Below are 7,690 nucleotides of genomic sequence, written 5' to 3' on the forward strand. Positions count from 1 at the left end.
TGTCTGTCTGGTTTTCTTCCTCCTCTGATAACGCTCTCTTTGCATTTCACTCTCTGAAGCTCTCTCAGTCTCTGCCGATCTCTCTTTCTATCTCTCTCCCCCCCCCGCTCACTCAAACTGAGATAGTGCACTTACGCAAACACTCACACACATTCTGCATGAGCACACACACACATTCAGTTTAGACAGGAAACACATTACTGTCATTTTGCTGGGGTTCGATGCTTCATGTAATAGGTGGTGTTTGTATGTGTGTGTGTGTGTGTGTGTGTGTGTGTGTAGGGGGGAGCAGTCGTCAAAATAAACATCCCAATCAAAGTTCTTCTTAATCTAATGTGTTTATGTGTAACTTCCAGTCTATCAACAGCATCTACTGACCTCAGAGGGAGAAAGAGGGAGGGGGTGTGTGTGTGTGTGTTTGAGGCCCAGGAATGAAAAACTCCACAGGCCAAAATCCACTTCCCTTTCCTTGAAGATAAAAACCTGCAGGAATGGCGTTTGTCCACTTCAGTATGCACTGGAACAAATCCGCCATCTCCACGTGTTTTTAAACGGTAAAGTGACCTTGACACGCAGGGGCTGCGGCCTGTTGTTGGACAGGAGCGCGATATGGATGAACGAATGAATAACAGCGAACCACTTCTGGCACAGTCCGTCCTCAAAAGGCAATTCATTGTCGGCTTGCCACAGGCTGAAAGTTGGGTGAAAAGCATGCTGTGTGAAATAAAAGAGAGAGCTTGAAGAGAGTAGTTCTCTGATGGTTGCTAGGGAAAGGCTACATTAGGTTGCAGACGCAGCCCCCCTGATCCACTGGTCGGAAAATGCGGTTTTCAAGATGCTGTGATGAGTACAAGAGTTTTTATCTGAAGGCTCGCTGTGCAAAGACTCAATTATAGACATTTTAATTCATTCTTTTGCACTCTTTTGGCACATTTTTATTATTTACTGTATATTGATCTGTATATATATATTATTATAATATATAGTTACATATGTGTTATATATTCTATATTTTTTTGTGTTGAATTTGTATATATATTTATGTTGGTTGGTATATATGTCATTTGTTATCTTGGAGTATGTAACGAATATAATTTCCCTCTGGATTATTAAAGTTATTTCTGAATCTGAATCTGAATCTGGAAGAAGCATGACATGATAGCAAACGGTTTTGACAGTGCTGACCTTGGACTAGCCTGTAGTAGTTTGCCAACCAGCCCCACCGGTACAACACACTCAATACTAAATTGCTGCAGTTGATTGGGCAAAAGATTTGAAGAAAAGAAAGAGAGAGAAAGTTTTTGAAACATGGGAGTCTGGATAGAGAACGGAAAGCTGATAAAAATTAATTAATCACCAGGGTGGAGCTGCTGTTGGTTTCTGACCTCTGAGTGCCCTGTTGTGTGTGTCTGTGTGTCTGTATCTGTGAGGACTTCAATAAGACCTACAAAGGCTATCATGTGGTTTGTTTTTCCAATTATCTAATGTAATCTTTACTGATAACCAGCGGCGACAACACACACACACACACACACAGATAAACGGCGAACCATACTGCAGTTAACTAAACCTCAGCTCAGTCTGAGTGAGGTCAAAGTTCACCAGCTGCTTATCATCGATGCGAGGATTTCCTGAAGTCCTGGTTCAGCTGCAGCAGAGCGGAGACGCAACACGATGACGCTCTGACTGTGTGCACTCACTCACTTTTTCATGTTTTCTACAGGAAGAGGCGTAAGAGTTGAGCTTTGGCCATTATCACATCCATGACATTTCAACTGCTGTCACTGCTTACATAGCATCTGATGCTACAACCACTTTCATCTTTTGCTCTTCAAATGACAGTTCAACTGCTTTCAGTGCTTACATACAAACAGACAGTTTAAGGGCCCACAGGGCATACTCATGTTGTCATATTCAAATTCCAGATTACATTTCAACAGATTTCCACTGCTTTTATACTTCAAACCCTTTCAGTGCTTCAACATCAACTGACACTTCAACTGCTTTCAATGTTCAGTGTGTAACATTTAGGAGGATCTATTGGCAGGTATCTTTTTATTAGCATCACCCACATTAAGATGGTAAAATAATAATCTACAGACCCCGTGAGTTCTCTTCCACGGAGTCCGCCATGTTGAACCGCCATGTTTCTACAGTAGCCCAGAACAGACAAACACTAGCTGTAGAAGGGGCATGGGTTTTACTGCCACCGTAGTTTCTCCTACACATTGACAGTCTGTTCTCACTCCCAGGTTGTCAAATACAGACGAGACCGGTGTTCTTTTAGATACTATAACTTCACCTCTAGATATCACTAAATTCTATTCACTGGTTCCTTAAATGCTTCAACAATTATTGTTTTGTCTTGTATGTAAAAATAAATAATTATTCTTAAGAATCTAGTAATAACTAATATTGTGAGAATTAAGTTATAATTAAAAGGAAATGTTATATTACAAGATAAGAAAGTATCACTTATACTTAATATTGTAAAGAAAAAGCCATTATACGTTTTGTGTAATATGTAATATTTAAAAACTGTACATTTTCTCAGAATCTCTCCTTCTTTTCCCCTTAATACTGTCATAGTTTTTTTTTTCAAATTTCACAATGAAATTAACAAAAGTATTTTTTTGCCAGAATTTTGTTGACTCAACTCTTCTGTCGTCTATCCAGTAAAATAAACAGACCTAACAAATACTTGAACAAACAACAGAAGAGGCAACAGAATCTTGTGTCAGATGAGGTCACCCCCTCCAATCAGAGGAAATGATGAATAAAACAGTGAGTTTCTGTACACTCTCTGTCAGCAGGGTTGCAGGATTACTGAGTATTGAAGTTTACCCAAGAGTTTCCTCCCACTGTAATGTGAAGCCAACCGCTTACATGGGAAGTTGCCAGCTGAAACATATACTTTCCACTGGGCACATTTACACTGCACCTTACCTTACATCACCATTTGTATGACAAGAATACTGTGAATATGCTAAAAGACCTGGTTTGTTCAGGTTTTATTTAACGTCCACATGAAATGGAAATCAGAGTGCTATTTCCTTCCGCATATTTATGTATATCCTGTAAAAAATCCCCAGTCAAGCAGCTCCCAGTGAACAGCTCGGCCGGACTGGGACCAAATACAGCGTCCGGTACTCACGGAGGGCAGTTTGACGGCAGAGAATAAAATACCAAGGTGTTTTTCTTGTCTGTTTTGGCTCCTGACACCCTGGGGCTAAGTCAGCTAATGTTAGCTGCACAAGCTAGGTGGTACTTCTTTTAACAACCACTCCATCTGGAAACTCTGTAAATCGCATCGGTACTGCCGTCATCAAACTGGCCTCTGTCAGTCTAGGAGGTTGTGTTCAGTGGGAGGCTGCTGAGCCCCGTTCGCTAAAGGTAGCTACATTAGCAGTTAGCTAAGTCAAGGCAGAGCACCTGGAAGATGTCAAAGGGAAAACCAGAGAATATTCTCTCCATAAAATATGATCCACCTACACCCAAATCACTGATCAAGATGTTGTGCTTTTGTACAAGTAATACCACTGTGTTTTTGTACCGTTATCATTGAGGTCCGGGCCCCAGAAGCACTCCTCTCTCATAGCTACCCATGCTGTTGCTAGCTATCTAACTAATGAATCTTTACTCTGTGTCGTTGAAGTTTATGATTGATGACAGGTGAATGTCATGATATTGTTGGTTGAAACCAGTTAGTTCATTCTTACATAAGCACGCATCACATTTTGTTTTACAGGAAGAAAAAAATGATTGGATTTCGATATAAAAACACAAAGAAATTACGTTTTTGTAAATTTTTTGGCATAGACTGTTAAATAAGGGTACAGTATGACTGGGGATGTAATATTAAATGGTTAAAAAGGCATGTTTGATTTCATCTGGACTTAATAAATAGAAAATAAAAGTGTGTTGAGGCTTTGAACCCTCTCACCCAACTGCTGTTATTTTAAGATCTCCATCCTGAACTTTGCTGACGTTTGTTTGCCAGAGATGCTAATCAGAGGGTAGCTGATTCTCAGGAAGGGAAGCACAGGAGCTGCTCACATACCACACTCATTCAAACATATTTCCTCCCCGGACACACACAACGGAAAAGAATGTCTGGGTTCCACAGTGATTTAAGCACTTTTCAGATTGTAGCTCTGTGTTTTCAGCCCTTTTCATTGACGCCATTTTATGGAAAAGTGAGCTTAATGCCTAATGTAAAACATTACCGTAATTTAAATTGTTTGTTACAAGCTTACTACTACTACTACTACTACTAGTTGAAATTATTATCAAAACTAGTAAACTAGTGATCATCTGAACCAAAGAAAGCCAGTGCAGGACTTCTGTGAAGACAACAAGGAAGCTGCTAAATCCCACACATCCCCATCCATCTGAAAGGCTACGGAACCTGTAAGATCCTGCAGAGGGCATAAAAACATCAGCTTTACCACCCAAGGTGTTGTATGAGTTTTTATTTATTTATTCCAGACTGCTGTTATGTAATGAAAAACATATCTTTTGAAGATGTGTCTCAGACAGACAAGGAGGCTGGACTACAGTCGACTGACCAGAGTCTCTGGAAATGGAAACTACGGTAACGATGCGATGGAAAATCCCTGATGAACGACATCACAGGACAGTATTCCTGTTAAATTTGCTAATGACAACACAGCAGTGGCAGTGGAATCCAAGACATATACTAGAGCCTGTAATATGCCTTTGTACATTAAGATACAGTGCAGTGATAAGAAACTGGCGTATACTGGATGGGAAGGACACTGATGTGATATAGTTCTAATTTTAAGTATGTGAGTCACAGACATCAGCAAATTCCCGGTTTCATCCCTGCTGTTGCTGTGTCAGGCCTGGACTGTAGCCAGTTTCACTTCATGCTGGTTTTAGGAGGGATTTTGCCTTTAGTCTGATTTGCCACAGTATTGAATGCAGCAAGAAAATCCCTTACTTTACCCTAAAAATATGTAGTGTAGGAAGCCCTGAATAGTCAGCAGATTCTCCTTCACAAACTCCATTAATCTAAGGGTTAGGGCAATCTGTATGAAGCCAAGGGCAAAAAAGTCCATAAAACAATCACTGCTCACAAAGCCGATCACTGTGAGAGCAACAACTGCATGCGACTGCATTTTTTAGAAACTCAGGTAGAGATTGTAGTTATAAAAGTGATGGGGATAGCATCATGGACAATAAAATGTAAATACTGAAGAACACAAGTAAATTTCTTGCTAAGTCAGACATGTGGTTTTTGGTGAGGCGGCTGATTTTCTTGGTAGTCATGAGGTCATGGGATCCCTGAAATAGCCAATAACCATGAGCAAAATCCCCAATCAGTAGACCCATCTCCATGACAAAAGAGAAAACTCCATCCATCAAACTGTGTGATCTATAAATGGTAAATGGCTACATTTATATAGCGCTTATTTCCACAGTGCATTCCAAGGTTTTTGCTGCTCGCTCAACAATTTGCATTGGTGTACCGGCATAAAAGTTCAAGTTTCGATCGCACTGATCAAAATAGTGCGTCAGATACAGTAGAGGCCCAATTGCTTTATTATTAAGAAATATGACCAATAATTATCTAATCTGTATCATACTTAATACTCATCATACTAATCATTCTTTTGCATTGCATTATGTTGAATCAAACCGAATCGCCCTGAGTCACAATAGGGATGAATCAAACAGGGTGACTCATATGGACATGGCAGTTGCTTCATATGTAACTTTATTGTATGAGATCATTTGGTATTCAGCCTCAGTGATGGTGAAGCACATCCCTAACACACACAGTCACAGACAACAATTTCAGCGTCACTCGGACAGGTGGATGGTGAAGAGGTGGGGATCGAACCGCCAACCCTGTGGTGAGTGGATGCCCCGAACTACCCCCGTAAGTGGCCAGTATTGAACTTTCTGACGGTTGTATTGTTCTACTGTACTATTTTGTTGGGAGTAACTGCTTCAACCTCAACATCTGTGAGACACAGATTTCAACAGCTGCCAGGTGTCTGCTACAAAATTGTGTGTGGCTAACCGGGGGCCCTGCTGCGCAGTGAGAACAGTGCACAGTGCACTTGATTATCAAACCAACTCCCTCCGCAAGACACAAACACATAAGCCCAGGCAGATGGAAAGGTCACAAGCAAACCGCTCCCAGGTGCAGCAGTCGCAGAGACACGTTCGTCCTGCTCAGGAAACAGATACTGTCACAGAGAGCTGCGTTTCCTGTTCCACTCACAGGGTCAGCTTCACATTTTCGCCGTCCCTGTAATACGTAGGTGTGATCACATGAATAGAAACTGAGGGCAAGTAGGTTTAACATGGTTTTTCTGAACTCTGGAGAGTTTCCTCTTCCACTTTAGCGTGTTTGCCCAGATGAATGATTAATGAGGCTGTGACAGAATGTGTGCACATTGACAACACTGAAGGAAAACCATTACAATGTTAAATAATGTCTTTGGATTGTCTCCCTTTCACCAAGGTACAAACACGACTGTGGTGTTATGACTGATGTTTTCTAATCTAATGTTGTTGCAGGTGAGGCCCTTTTTCAGTTTGTATGTGATGGATATCTTTTCTATGATGGTTTTATAATTGTTTTAAAAGGGTGCCGGCATCCTTTCAGTCCAACAATGATAAACTTACCAAACTAATTTACAGCTCAGGGAGCATTACACTGTATTCTCCGGGCATAAAAAGGGCAATGCTTAATGGTTAAAATTTTAAAGGTTATTTTCATGGTCCCCAGAGGATGAATTCGGTTAACATTTGGTGTTCGCCTTTTTTATTTACTTCTTCACCTGACACAGGGTCGAAAACGATAACCCATTTCCTGTAAATACTGTCTTCTCTCATCACTGTCTCTGACACAAACCTACCTTCACTTTGTGTCTACTGCTAATCAGCAAAAAGACCACTGACCATGCTAGACAACAGCATGTTAGCTTTGTCAGTGCAAGCATGTTCTCAATATGATGTTAGAATTTTGCTGTTTTCAATAGGTTTAGTCAGTTTGTTTGATTTGTAGAGTTTTTAGCAAGATAATAGCCTTGAAAGTTTCTACTGTAGCCTATGCTATATATTAACTTGGTCTATACTGTGACATTTGTAAGTATAGTTTTGTTTAGAGTTGTGGAGCTCACTGACTTCCAAACAGAATTGGAAATGTCAGAGCATCAATTTCACAGAGGAATGATGCACATCAAATCAGAGACAAAACTCTACACTTAATGTGTTCCATTTCTTCTTCTTTTCTCACAACTTCTCACAATAGAGTTTCCAAACTCTACAGGCAATGTGTGTGTTTGAGGGGGTGTCATGATGTTTTTATTTGTTAACAGGGCTAAAATAAAGATCCTTTTTCCTGTTTCCGTTGTGGTTATGACTCATAATTCATCAAATAAGATATGGACAAGTAGCTAGTAGATGGACAAGTAGCTAGGTAGATAGTCTAATAAAATTGTTAACCAGACACTGATTTAATTTACAACAGCTGCATTTTGCTTCTCTGGTGTGCAAGTATCAATATGTTGCTTGTAAATGGACATTGAGGAGGGCCGTTAGTACAGTGAGTACAAGTGACCAACCGGTGGGATTCTTTGGTTCCTTCTTTATAAACAAAAACAGAACAGAAACAGAAAGACAACTTTTACTTCACACACACAGACACACACAC

This window comes from Morone saxatilis, unplaced genomic scaffold, assembly GCF_004916995.1.
Source record: "Morone saxatilis isolate NCDOM2014 unplaced genomic scaffold, NCSU_SB_2.0 Contig21, whole genome shotgun sequence".
NCBI classification, from domain to species: domain Eukaryota; kingdom Metazoa; phylum Chordata; class Actinopteri; family Moronidae; genus Morone; species Morone saxatilis.